This window comes from Aedes aegypti, chromosome 2, assembly GCF_002204515.2.
Source record: "Aedes aegypti strain LVP_AGWG chromosome 2, AaegL5.0 Primary Assembly, whole genome shotgun sequence".
Classification (NCBI taxonomy): Eukaryota; Metazoa; Arthropoda; class Insecta; order Diptera; family Culicidae; genus Aedes; species Aedes aegypti.
Genome location: NC_035108.1, coordinates 470,523,800 through 470,539,093, shown reverse-complemented (window position 1 = coordinate 470,539,093; position 15,294 = coordinate 470,523,800). Strand labels below are relative to the sequence as shown.

Sequence of the window (15,294 nt, the reverse complement as noted above, 5' to 3'; positions counted from 1 at the left end):
GACCCCAGTAAAATTTTACTGGGTTTTGGAACTACGGATTTTTCGGTAATTTTTACGATTACCGAAAAAACCCAGTAAACCAAAACATGTTTTGATTGATGGAAATTACTGACTTACTCAGTAAAATTGTAGAGCGTTTTTACTGGCTTTCCAGTTTCCCATTCATCACGCTTTGCTCCTCCGGATTCTGTTTTCCCCAAAAACAATACAATTAAAAACCAAAGCGACATGGACATGTCCCTTATTGAGCATTTTTCGTGTGAACAAACATCTAAGGGACGCTCCTATTTCAGTGGAAGAAATCGAAAAATGAGTGACAAAATCATTATTATTTTGTTGGTTTGCATACAAGAGGCAAACCAACCGAATTTACCAACGTAAGAGCAGTTAAAATCGCGCTGAGGCTTTTTGGTTGCTTAAAATAGTTAAGTTTGTCACTAAATGTCGACTACTTACCACGAGAAAGCGCAAAATAGGTGCAGGAAAAGTTTGGTTGCCGTGGACGTGTCTCCTGGCGCCGGCCGGATGATTCTACAGCAGGAGATTCTCATTTGACACATTCCCGCATGCGCATCAGTTTGTTTTGGTTTTATTTTGACGACAAGTCAGTAAATAAAATCAACTACTGAATAGTCGGTAATATTGTTTTTACTGACTTTTCGGCCTGTTCGGTAATGTTGCAAAATTGGGTCTGATAGCTACCGTAGTTCAGTAAAAAGCAAAAAAATATTACTGAACCTCAGAAGTTTTCAATCAAAAAGCTGAAAGTTCGGTATTTTTTATGATTTACAATTCGTACCCAGTATAAAAAATTACCGAACAAGCAAATCGTGATTGAGTGTGTAGATTTGCCTGTGAACAAAATGAGTAAATGCGTTTAAGCGTGTGTGAAGTTTTCCGTCAAATGACAACCGCTGTCACAATGGACACGTCTGATTGGTGGACGATCTCCTCGCTCGCGTGTGTTTTCGATTCGTTGTTCAGTTTGTGAGTGGATTTCGTGCGGTTCGGTTCGTCTTTTGGTTCGGGAGTGCGTTTCTTCAAAACCGTATAAAGTAGTGAGCAGCAGTCCAGGGAGAAGGAAAATATTTTCCTAGCAGGGGCGAAAAAGAAGAAAATCTTGCATAAGTTTTCGTCGCTGAAAAGCCCGTTTTTCGGGTGGATTCCGTCTGGATAGCGGAGAATAGCGTTGGAACGGGCCGAAAACATCGAAATTGTGGACGGTAGGTTGATTTTCAATGTGGAAAATTGAAGGTGAAAATTTTGTTGGATTGGAAAAACGCAAGCAGAAGTGGCCTGCTGAGAAGAAAAAGCGAAAAAGAAGGTTATCGGTGAGTCGTGTGGCGAGAAGTGAACGGTGAACAGTGATACGTCAAAATGGTCGACGAGTGAGCGGTGAAGAGTCGAAAGCAGGCTGCTGACTTTTGTTTTTCTCGGTTGCGGGATTCGCATCACAACAAAATCCACGTCAGGAAAAAAGGTTTTTTGCTCTGCAAAAGCTGAAGCTCAAGAAAATTTGCGATTTTTTTCGGTGGCTGTTTTTGTTTTGAAGAGGACATTAACATTTGACGTAAATTGTGATATTTTTACAAAGGGGGTGGAACATTTATTGCGATTTACTGTTGCTAGCAAATCAGATTGACGTAGCACTTTGACGACCTAATTTGATTGTTTAAGGCTTACTCCGAGAGATTTGATTTTACCATCTGTCTTAATTTCCTTATATCCTATAGCACTTCAAGTGGAAGTGTGAAAGTCTTCTACACGTTGTTTTTCCTTGCCATGATTAATAGTTTTACAATTAACAAGATACCGTATATTTAACACAATGATTACGGTTTATAGCTTGAGTTAGGACTATGAATCATCTCGCTAGTAATCCACAAGATCTCGTCTAGAATTTTTAGGATCTTGGTTAGGATTTTGATAAGATTTCGCTCTTAAGATTCCGCTGTTATATTGCCGAAAATTCTTAGGTCTCCAATGGAAATTCTCAAAAACGTAAAAATAAAACTAATTGGATGGAATTTTCATATTAAATTATTCGTATATCCAAGATATGGCTATTTTTCTTTTAGTAGAGTAATTTATTTATGTTTCTAAACGCTAGGCTTCAAAACAAGACAGTTTATTACTTTCAGCAAAAGTCCATGTGGAGCCATGCAATGTAAATTCGTTTCTTTTTTTATAATAGAAGTACCACAGGATACCTAGGAATTCACAGAACGCCCTAGAACTCTTATGAATTTACTAGAAATTGCCAGATTCCGCTCAGCATCCCCTAGGTATAAGTAATTACATATACGTTCTCAGGATTTTCCAAGAAACTTCTAATGTCTGCCACAAATTGCCAGATTCCGCTCAGTATCCTTAAGAATGGAACTTTTTGCAGGAATATATCATGAATACAGTCATCTCTCCCTTACTCGATATTGAAGGGACCATCGAGTTAGAGAGGTATCGAGTTACAGAACACAAAAGCAGTGCAACTGCTTTCCAAGGGACCATCGAGTTAGCCATGAAAACCAACTTTTACTATGGTTCTCTAACTCGATATCGAGATACGGAATATCAAGTAAGGGAGAGTTAACTGTATATTGTTTTCATCATTTTAACCTTCCAGTCGCCGCGCGGAACGAATATCAATTTGTTACTGTGTTGTTAACTCTCGAAGATTTGATTATGCAATGTCTTCTCTTAATATTTACAAAATTTGCACATTTTTAGCGCTGGAAGCAGTTTTTTTAAAGACTTGGTCATTATTTTAATACAAGTCTATTTTTTAATGGAAGGCCTCTATTTTTTAAAAGAATGGTCTCTAAAGAAACTTAATATTTACTGAGTCTCAATGCAGTGAACTCTTGGGCAAAATTCTAGTCACCAAAGTGTATCTCTTAAATCTGAAGAACATCGCAATTTTTTTTCGGGATGCTGTTCTATTCCAGAAGTTATTATGAACATAAAACTTAATTATTACAAGAACTCCACTGTCAGAAATAAAAATGGTCCAAAAAACTTGGCTGAGTATCACTGCTCTAGACAAACGTAAGTATTCCACACATCCACAGGATCTTTGGGATTTTAGTCTCAGATCCCTCGAAAAAAAAGCTTCTCCAAAGATGTCTTCTAAAGTACCTTCAGGGACTCCTCCATGTGTTCATTCAAAATTTTCAGTAGAGAATCACGAATAATCACAGAAATTCTTTCAGAGATTTTGCAAAGTATGCTTATCGTAATTTTCCAGCATTTGCTCCAGGAATTCTTAGAGCATTCCAACGCTATTACCTTCAGTGATTTCACTAGTGCTTCCACTAATTTCTCAAGTTGTCACTCTAGGACTGACCTGTCAAAGCTTTTTGTTTTTTTTTTACTTTGATAGTTACTGCGTTCGCAATAAAAGTCAGATCTGAGAAATTTGTATTTCAATTGAAAGCTTGATAATATATCTGAATAAGAATCCTTTCGGCCCAAGGACCGCTCGTCTCTGCGAGTTTATAAATGTTTAGGGGACAGTGTGGTAGTTTGGCAACCTTAAGGAAAAATCGATGAAATTGCTGGGATATTATGGAATCTTCGGATTTTTGCATGATTGCCAAAAATTTTTAGATCAATACACTAGATCTGAAGATTTCCTAGGTCGCATAATATTCACGAATGAATGAAAGATTTTTCAAAATTTGCCAGTTTTTGAGTCGATTTTTTATCGATGGGGTTATATGAGCATTTTTGGTTGTAAGATTATATCATATAATTTATAGATTCACTCATTTGTTTCACTACACTTGAAAGTAATTAGTATTTGTAGAAAAAAATATTGAATTTTAAAGAACATTCAAATAGTCAAACATCATCATTCTAAAATGATGAAATATGAAAGAGACATTCGGGGCAATATGGGCAGTTTTTTCGAACATCATTTATTTCTTTTTAGTTGTGAAAAATTCGTTTTGGATTTTTTTCAAAAAACCCTACGCCGATTTTTACAATAATTCTTAAAAGACATTGTTTCAAAAAAAAAAATGCAGGGATTATTCGAGGAAATTTGTTAGGTACTCTTTCAGGAATTTCTCAATAAATACAATCTCGAATTCCTAATGAAATTTCTTCAGAATTTTTCTAATCGTTTTTCCATCATTCTATCCTGCAGTAAATATTCCAGTTATTCTACCGATCATTCCTTTACATATTCCTGCAGGGATTCCGTCCTAAGCAATTCATTCCGAAAATCCTGCAAGATATCCACAGATTCGATTGAAAAAAAAATTTTTTTTCAGCTATCTTAGCAATTTATCTTGGAAATCTCCAAGATTTCCTCAAAAATCTAGAAAAGATACTCTAGAATTTACATCAAGCTTTTTTTATAGAAATTCCTCCCAATTAAAAAGAAAAACATTGTCACTAGAAATATTCTTCAATTTAAAAATATGTGAAGACTTCATAGGGAAATTTATTAAATAATTACCGTAAAATGGTATGCTAATCATGAATCATGAAAATGTGTGATTTTTGACGTAAATGCAAAATGGGGTGTTAAGGAATTTGAGCTTTGTAAAAGAAACTAGATTTTGCGAGCAGCAAACAATTTCATAGGTTTTGTTCAATCTGATATTTCTTCAATATTAGGCAAGTTAGAAATTCTTCAAACGCAAACCGTTTTATTTTACCTGCTAAATCTTTCACACATATTAATTCTATTTGGAAGTGCATCGTACAATTGTTTTAGAATGTTTTTTATACTTACATGTAACAGGATCATAAGCTGTATTTGCAATTTACGCACCATAGAAGCTGTGCGGAGCAACTTAGTGACAACCTTATCATATGTTATGATAATTTCAACATAGTTTTACTTTTAATAGAGGAAGTGGTCAATTTGCCCTGTAAACAAAACACCATAATAAACGACGTATTTCCCTGGGCTTGGAATTATGTTTTCCAGGGAGTGATGATTTTAGATATTTGATCGCTGCCTGAATTTCAAAACAATGGCAAAGTTTTTGTTGCCATCAGATTTTTGTTTGTATTCTGATTTAGTGATCATATTCAAACTACTGCATGATAATGATAACCATCATTCATCGAAATCATTGATACTTTAGGAAAATATAATTTCAAATCAATCAATGAGTGAAATAACTACTTATTAAATGAGCCACATCAACTAAGTCTATAAATATAAAAAAAGTTACGTCATAGGGTCATGGCAAGCGTTTGGTATGTATGGTAATAGTTGATTCTTATCTAATGGGGATATTACAAGACCACGCGGACAATTTCGAAACAAATTATTTCTATACATCGGTTTTATTAACCGAAAGTCTCAGCTATGCTGTAAAACCATTACTTAGCAAATACTCATTAGTATTATCATGTAACAAATGTAACGCAAGAGTGGGTGTGGTTGGGCTCCGCGTTACACTAATTGTTTGCATTTGACAAGGGGGTTATTAACGAGAAGATGAATTGATGCTGGGCTTCAGTTCTATGGTACCATAATCCGGGGTAACATTGATCAGTTTTTGGGACATTTCTTAAATTTATCATTTGAAAATGTAAATGTCGCAAGTTTTATGTTTTTAAAACAAGTACTGGCACCCAGCGGTCGTGACTATATACCGTATTTTGGTTTTCATACGATTGAAGTATGTTTAAATAAATGTTTAAGGTGATTTTTGATTTAGCTGATATGGGGTAACATTGATCACCCATGTAAACAAGGTTCGGTAATATTGGAAATGTCGTTACTTTCTTAAATCATGACCCCTGAAACAGAATATGAAGACTAAACTCTTACAAGTCATTTACTTTTTGAGTTATTTCAAAAATGAAATCTTTTTAAACCGCGCAATACGCCTAAAAGTAGGCAATTACCTAAGGAAATTTTGCATTCTTAATAGTAGTTCGTTAATGTTGCTAAATTAAATAAACTTATGTAGGATTTGACAACCGAATCGTTTTCGGCGATGCCATTTTTAGTAACAATCGCATTTTCCTTGCTCATACCATTTGCAGAACTCGTGTGAATAGAAATCATTGATTCAAAAAGTTAACAGATTTAAGCATGAACGAAACGCAATTTTCGCAAAAACCTCAATTTTCATTAGCTTATGAATGTAAGAAATAGAGGTGTCATTCATACTTTGACAATATTTCATCGCTAAATGATGATTCGAACTTTTTACGAGAAGGATGATACCGATCAATGTTACCCCGGATTACGGTAACATAGATCTGGAGAGCTGAACAGCCGCTCAGGCTGAGGCCTTGATCGATTTGTCACTCGCTGATGACTAATCCGTCAGGGTTTCGGCGTGAGTTGGTTCTTTTGGTTTGTGCTCATGAAGGGTTGAGATTTGGCTTCAGTTCATCTTCACCTTAAATTGACTTCAAAGACCTTGGGAGACAAAAAAAACATTTCTGGGGTTCAACAGTTAGTTACACAGGTATTCTTCTTCTTGGCATTAACGTCCTCACTGGGACCGAGCCGGCTTCTCAGCTTAGTGTTCTTATGAGCACCTCCACAGTTATTAACTGAGAGCTTTCTTTGCCTAAGTTGCCATTTTCGCATTCGTATATCGTGTGGCAGGTACGATGATACTCTATGCCCTGGGAAGTCGAGAAAATTTCCAACCCGAAAAGATCCTCGACCGGTGGGATTCGAACCTACGACCCTCAGCTTGGTCATGCTGAATGGCTGCGCGTTTACCGCTACGGCTATCTGTTCCCCAAAAAAAATGAAATATATTACGGCATAAATCGAATGCGTTTAGTAACCTGGAAAAGATAGAATAATTAATCCCTAAACATCCCACTTATTGTTTAAAAGAGACTTTTTTCCTAAAAAAATATTAATAATCGAAACCTGGATAAAATTTTCAAAAGTTTGTGTTCGTATTATGCTCTATTAAATATAGGGGAACTTACATATTCTCGGCAGTCTAAGTCGATGCCGTCCTTCTTTTGTAATTTTCTCGGACATCAGCAGACAAATTCCGTGTTTGTCTGTTTACATTCATGCGTTGCTCAATCCTCTATCGATTCACGCCGACAGACTTATCAAAATGCTTTTAGAAAAAGTTTTTACAACGCTGCGAACATCTCTTGTCAGTGTGACTATTGTCGGCAGCCTCATTCTCTTCGGCAACTTTCCCATGAGCGCTGCAGGCGAATCTGTTCGGCAGCTCCAAATCAGCCGCATTTTGAGGCGTGTTTATTTGCATTGATGATATCTCTGGCAATATTATTTGTTCAGTCTCGGAAATCTCGTCAGCGGGAAATATTGTGCATTTGGCGTTTGAAATTTGGTTGCCGATAATAGTCGAATGGTGCCGAAGCCGTAAGTCTCCCTACTTATCTTAAATTACTCACATATTTTTCTCAATATTGTTTCACAGCTTTGTAGATACATGTATTGACCCCATAAAATTCAAACAAAAATGTTTTGAAACGTTTTCATTATCAGGAATTGATATACAGCACCTAGTACATGTTGTAGCTCATAATCCTCCGAACAAATCAAACAAATCGACTTTGGGCGTTGCTGTGACTTGTCGAACTTGATAGAGAAGTTCAATCCCTCAAAACCCCACGTGTCCTTAACACCCCATTTTACGGTACTGGAGAAATCTTAGGATTCCCAAGTAAAAAAAAAAAAGACGCCGGCACTTTATATTGCTTCCAATGGACGATTTGCCCTTTGAAGGAAGCAGCACACTAGACAACGGACCAACATGCAACGCCCAGTGGCACAGTCGAAATACGTTGCTGGCGAAAAGTTTTACGGTCTGAAGCGGGAATTGAACCCACACTCCATGACGCGATGCGGCTAAATTAATTTTTGAATAAATTCGTAGAGAAGTTACAGGTTGAAATTTTTCAAGAATTTCTGAATTACTATTTTGTAGAAAACCCTTATCTATGGGGGCATCTCCTCTGGAGAAATTATCGGTAGATTTCTGAAAAAAAAACCTGAAAGGTACTTAATAAGCTGTTGGTTCTGAGATAAACTAGCCCAGGGCTAAAAATCTCGATAATTAAGATGGAATAAAAAGGATACGTGCTGTATTGAATTAAATTTATAGGTTATCCTCAGTGTTGCATTTGAACGCGTTCAGTTTGCATTCCAGCTCAAATTTTTGAACGAGGGATCAAGTAGGCTTGAACATTGATCAGTTCAAAAAGATGAACCCATGGGAGCTGAAAAGTAAACGCGGATTGAAAATTGTTTCCAAGGCACATGTACAACATGTTTCTATGCGAAAGTCATACAAAATATGCTAAGAAATATTGATGGTGCCATCAATTTGGAATGATATGAATTCAACAAAGTTTGATGTATTTATTTCGTATTTGTAGCTGCAGTGTGCATTTTGAAGTGCACGGAGCATTCGTGAGCATTGTCTGAACTTTGCACAAAAGTTCAATGTTTGCTGCGTTCTCGTTTAAAAATGGAACGCGTTCAGTTTACTTTCGGCTCGCGTTCAGTTCAAAATACATCACTGGTTATCCTCACGATTGTACAACAAATACAAATCTAATAGCTTTAATATTGACTATGTTTTACCAGGATGCAAAAGTACATTGCACAGTGAAATGGAAAAATGAAAATCATTTCCCAGTTTGAGTCTCCTTTGGTGCCTAATAAAATCCAAACCATCTTGGGATCAAGTTTGTAACTACACGAGCTAATAACCATATATGAGCTACGAATACCGTTTGGCGTGATTCAACGCTCAAACTGCCGTTTTCGCGATAAGACGTGCGAAATATAACAACATCTCCTCAGCCGTTGCAAAACATACCCAGTCTCAAGCAGGAGGCAAAAAAATGGGGCACGTGTATGTTTTTTTCTTCCGGTTTAAATGACATAAAATCATCTAAACATTGCGATTCTAATAAAAACGTATAAATGTTAGAATCATCTGTTGCAGAACATAACTCGTCCTAAAGCCCTAGAAATGGCTTTAGTGATATAACACCTCTGTTCTCTTATTTGGAATAGCAGTTTTCTACAGTTTGATCCAATAATTTTGATAAAAGTAATTACCTCTACCTTTAGAGATGTGTTTCAAATATCGACTGATCGTAAGACTAAACAAAAAACATTGTCTATTTGGTACCTGCCACACGATATACGAATGCGAAAATGACAACCTTGGCAAAGGAAGCTCTCAGTTGATAACTATGGAAGTGCCCATTGGACACTAAGCTGGGAAGCAGGCTCTGTTTCAGTAAGGACGTAATGCCAAAAAGAAGGTCTTACTGTTGAAAAAACTAGTTACATTGATCAAACTTGTGTTATTCAGTTTGTTGAAGGATTGACGATTAGTCTTCTCTAATTCAGAATTTTGTCTAAATCCGTAGAAAATGTACAGCCAGAAAATATTATAATATAATGTACCAACAAAACTCCAAACTCAGCAAGTGCACCACTGCGCTTCCACATTGTTTCGATCAAATAATTTATGCCTGAACACGCAACATTTTGGGGCACCAATCTCGGAGCTTCTCTTGAAGTTACGTATATCCTCACACTTAGATTGCCACTTGGAAATACAACCGGCTTCGAATCGGAAACGTAAGATGCAATAAGCAGAAAAAAAATCACTAAAGCCCCCTCCCCAAAAGTTCAATGAGTTCAAAATCAAATTTATTACGCTATACTTGCTCTATTCGGCGGCCGGCCGATCGCTCATCATCATCGGGCCGTAAAGAATGGCTGGAATTACCACACAAAAGTCGCATTTCATTAAGACCATTGCGCACAGACCATCAAGGAAATGAAAACGAACAAAAAAAAAAGCAAGGCAAACGTAAGGAATCCGAGACTTGAAGGTAGGTAATTTCTTTCGCTTGAAAATGATTCACCCAATCCGTTGTTGGTAACAAAAAGCGAAAGGAAACGGATCTGGTGTGCCCCTGCGGATGACCATCGCCAGTCGGGGCCGCGCGCGTGTATACGATGCGCTCTCTTCCGGAACATGGAGAAATCATAGCACTCACCGCAGCACCACACACATGGGCGCGGAGTCAGCCACGATGCCAACATTCGGCTCGGAATCACTTACCGTGAAACGGAGTAGCTTTGATAGACCCACAATGTATAAAACGAAATAACACTATTTCTATTAACTAGTTAAGCTAAACGAATGTAAATGCAGGATTAGTAGCAGGTCTGTTTGCAAAGACTTGATCTGTATTTTAATGCAAGTATCTAGAATACAGACATTTTGAATGGGAGGTCTCCATTAAAGTCTTTTTTTTAACTAGAATGGTCTCTAAAGTCACTATTTTCCAACGTACGGCCCGCGGGTCGCATCCGCCTCAATTTGTGCGGCCCGCGAAGAGCTTCATGACCCTTCTCATATCCAGTCCTTTTGCTGATCTACCACTTTGGTTTTTCAGGATTGAAAGATATAATTCAAAGGGTCCTTTTTCTAAGAATGGCTAAATTTATGAGTTCTTTCGTTATAATTACATAGATAATGTTTAATTCATACCAGTCAAGTTGAATCCATACAATTGCTGTTGATAAAAGGTTAAAGTCCAAATACAATCTAAGGCGAATTTTCACAAACTCCTGAACATGAATTTCATACCTGAGGAAAAACTTAACTAATAACAAACAGGTTTACTTGAAGGCAGATTAGTAGGCTAATTTGGACAGAATTTCCGCATGAATTTCACGGAAACTTTAGCAGCATTCTCACAAAACTTTGGGCAAGATTGTGACAGAATCCGTAGATGGATTTCACAGAATCCTATCCATCACGGAGTCCGGAACATTATCAAGGAAAAGTTATTATCTCACACAATCTTTAGGTGTTTTCTTTCAGAATTCTGAACAGAATAAACTTCTTCAGATTCTAGAACTGGATTTCAAAATAAATCATGATGAGGTTTTGGTGGAATCCTAAGGACAATTTACACAGAATCCTTAACATGATCTTCGCAAAATCTGGGACTTCATTCTTAGAAGCCACGGGCAAGATTTCTAAATAATTCTAGATGAGAAGCAAATATCTACAACGAAAAATTTTATTGCTTTCATTTCATATTACTAAACATAATACTAAATTGAAATTTCTGTACTAAAAATAGACCCCCTCACACAATATTACTTCTGAAAGGTTCGGCAGCCCTGCCTTAGAGGGTTTTCCATCGATTCCAGTTTTCAGGCACTTTAGCAGATCTTCCAGAGATTCATATAGAAGTTGTTCGACGAAAATCCTTGTTTTAAGGAAATTCACACCTTCAGCATGGCTTTGTAGCCGCGCACTCTAACCACTCGGCTAAGGAAGGCCCCCTGGAGTACTTCTAAGGGTATTCTTAGAGAAATTTTTTGAAAACCTGAACGGCAATTCTGGATAAAATCGTAAGAAATCAGCGAAGGCATCATTGGCAAAATTATTACTTGAGTTCTTAAAACGTTCTAAACGGAAATTTGGATGAGTAATTTCTGAGGTTATCCTTTAAAAAATCATGTTTGAATTCTCGTAGATATTTTGAACTAATTTCATGGAGGAATTCCTTTAAAAGGCCGTTGAAGAATCCATACATGTATTCTTTGGACGAATACCATTAGTTTCTGATGAAATTCCTGAAAAAACTCAGCAGCAATACTTGCAATTTCCAAAAAATAAAAACATTCATAGAAAAATGTTCGGCTGGATTTTCTGTAATTCTTATAGAAACTTTTATCTCCGGATTCTTCGAGTCTACTACACGACACTGAAGACGGTCTTACAGTTGAGGTCGACATACGCGTATCTGGCAAAGGATACAAGCTCTAGTGGAATTAAAAAGTACAGTACTAAATTCGGGTTTTCATTTATTCCTGATTCCTTGAATTATTTTGATTTCTGTATTGTCCTTTTTCGGTTCCTGTTCGGTATCTAGTTTCCGGCATAAAGTCTCTAAAGTTCATATGTTACAGGTACTCAGACGCTACCATCCTTGCAAATGTAAAGTGTGGTAGTATGAATGTATGATATTTTATGTCAGAGATATTTTTTGTTGGATCGAAAAAATGTGAAGCCTTATATTCGAATATTGAAAATTTACGATATTTTAGCTTTTTGAAACGCTAACAATCAATCTCTAAAATCTCTATTTGATGGAGTTTCAAAGAGCTTGTCGCTTATTCTTGTTAGCCTAGTCATAGTACAACTTGAATTCGGTCTCAAATCTCTTACCTTAAACGCCTATATGTTTGTAATGCCCAGTAATTCAATATCAGTACTTATTTTAAAATGTAAAACTATCAAAGTTACTCCGTTTTACGGTACCTAGTTTGTGCTTTGGCGTCCACTCTTACTCTACTGGGGCTTCGGCTTCGGCATATAGAAGGAGCATGGAAAGACTGATGGTTTCTTTTTCTTCTTATTTCTTCGCTCGGACTTGGTCTGATGGATGGAACAGCTGAACGTTGCGCAACCGCTACCACCGTGTTGCAAGATGAGCCGCTGCATGTGCAATTATTCATTACATACCACCACCAGCTATGAGGCCTGAGTTCGATCGGTGCAGACCGGGTTCTCCAGCAGGCGGTATATTTTTATTTTATTGTATTCCATTACGTATAAACTTGAAACGGGCTTAATTTAAGCTCGATTTATTGGAAAAATACCGTATACTTAAATAATTTTGTAATGGGGAAGGCAAAAAGCATAAATTCGTTTCGCATAAAGTAGTTTTATATAAGAACAGGTTGCATTTAACAGGCTTATATTTCTCATTAGGCCGAATGTCTATTATGTGAAACGTCCAAGCCTATAATAATTATGCAAAATGTCCCACCCCCTTTTGTAATTGTTTGTTGAATCTAATCAGACAAATATACGAGCTTCTTCGAACAAAATACTATTTCAATATAACGTAATTATAGGGACCTTCCTTAGCCGAGTGGTTAGAGTCCGCGGCTACAAAGCAAAGCCATGCTGAAAAGTGTCTGAGTTCAATTCCCGGTCGGTCCAGGATCGAAATGGCAGAAAGCTCTCAGTTAATTACTGTGTACTGTGGAAAAACTCTTAGAACACTACTCTGAGTAGCCGGCTCTGTCCCAGTAGGAACGTTATTGCCAAGAAGAAAAAGAATAACGTAATTATGAACCCTTTCTAGCGCATTCATGCTGAGAATGTCTGGGATCTATTACCGGCTAGTTCATGATTTTACTTTGTTTCTTACTGTGTATACCATTCGATACACGAATGCAAAAATGTGGTCAATTGAAGGGTTTAGGGACCAAATGTCCAAAGACAAAACCAGGGTGTCTACTACCTGGAAAAAAAACCTGGAATTATCAGGGAATTTTGTTCAACCTGGAATAGAACTGGAATTTTCATAAAATTCCGGTCACAATCAGGGAAATTATTTTGAATTAGGTACTTATGTAATACTTAGTACCTAATTCAAAATAATTTCCCTGATTGTGACCGGAATTTTATGAAAATTCCAGTTTTTGTAGTAACTACATGGTAGAATAGTTCTTTTTTTTCGACACAAAATCTTTACAATCAAAGAAACTTTCGGCTGCGCCACTATCAAAACGCTACTTGCGATGTTCGGTGTTATAATTGTTTAGTAATTTTTATTTATTCAGCATGAAACATGGTTAGACAATGAAGCTAAATTGGTAAAAACAAGAACAGGTCCCAGTTCAAATTGGCCAAGTTGGTAAAAACAAGTACAGTTTTCAGTTCAAGTTAAGTTTTGTCCATGAGCATTTGAAACATCGTTGAGACATTCCATATTTTTTACAAAATTGTGTTTCGTCTATTCTACAAAAATAATAAACTTTGTAGGGAAAGAGCGAAAATTACAACAGTTACGAAAAATAGTACATTTGTCAGGTAATCTTTTTCATTACAAGTCTGTAAAAAGTTTTTTTTGTGTAAGGCCTCTAATGTCTCTATTTTAATCGAAAGTCCCTTTTTTGCCGTTATCGGCTTGCAGTGAATCCTGGTCCAAAATTCTAGAGGCATCAGAGAAGCCTTTAGAAACTATTACGCGACTATTCTACAAGTTATTAAATATATTTTTTCAGATCGCGAGGAATGCTTAAGAAATTCTATTGATTTCAGTGGCACTCCTTTTCGAGGGTTTCTTAAGAATTTGTTCCAATAAAACCCTAGAACACTCCAACGTACTACCTCCAGTGATTTTCACAGATATTATTCTGAATAAATCCTAGCGATCTGTGTTTCGGAAAGCCCGAACAAGACGGTTTGTTTTCGGGACGCCGAGAAGTTTGGCTGTTCGCGCTGTGTGAATGCGAAGAGATATTCGTGATCAGTCGAGGATGGATTACCAATTGGTGAGCTCGTTTCATGCTTATGATAACACACTTTTTCATGAAGCTTTACTTTTATGTAATATTTAAATAAACTTTGTATGGTTCGTCACTACAAGTGTCGGCATTATTCCTATTTCATATAATTTTCTGTTTTCGCCATTAATGAAAACTTCTTTTGAATTGTTCGACATTATAGATGTTGACATTTTCCTTAAATCTTTTACCAAAACTTACATTTACAGTTACATTTCTTGATAGGCTTATGAAATAAATTCTGCAGAACCAGTACAAATAAGCTGCTATAAATAGCAGTGGCTGAATCAACCCAGTGCCTCTTTCATAGAACAATGCAATTTATTGTGCCAATAAAAGTTGACAGAGCATGACTTCCTTCGTTCAATGTTAATCTTTTTCATTACAAGTCTGTAAAAAGTTTTTTTTGTGTAAGGCCTCTAATGTCTCTATTTTAATCGAAAGTCCCTTTTTTGCCGTTATCGGCTTGCAGTGAATCCTGGTCCAAAATTCTAGAGGCATCAGAGAAGCCTTTAGAAACTATTACGCGACTATTCTACAAGTTATTAAATATATTTTTTCAGATCGCGAGGAATGCTTAAGAAATTCTATTGATTTCAGTGGCACTCCTTTTCGAGGGTTTCTTAAGAATTTGTTCCAATAAAACCCTAGAACACTCCAACGTACTACCTCCAGTGATTTTCACAGATATTATTCTGAATAAATCCTAGCGATCTGTGTTTCGGAAAGCCCGAACAAGACGGTTTGTTTTCGGGACGCCGAGAAGTTTGGCTGTTCGCGCTGTGTGAATGCGAAGAGATATTCGTGATCAGTCGAGGATGGATTACCAATTGGTGAGCTCGTTTCATGCTTATGATAACACACTTTTTCATGAAGCTTTACTTTTATGTAATATTTAAATAAACTTTGTATGGTTCGTCACTACAAGTGTCGGCATTATTCCTATTTCATATAATTTTCTGTTTTCG

At 36.7% G+C, this 15,294-nt stretch overlaps 1 protein-coding gene across 4 annotated transcripts in view; it reads left to right on the top strand.

The window, feature by feature from the left end:
- The first annotated feature begins 973 nt into the window (after positions 1-973).
- The window catches only part of LOC5569522 (E3 ubiquitin-protein ligase HECTD1), a 105,465-nt gene continuing 91,144 nt past the window's right edge, over positions 974-15,294 (top strand). For all 4 annotated transcript variants that reach the window (XM_021848326.1, XM_021848325.1, XM_021848324.1 and 1 more), the window contains exon 1: positions 974-1,223. The gene's annotated coding sequence lies outside the window, so the exon portion shown is untranslated. The remainder of the gene's footprint in view (positions 1,224-15,294) is intronic.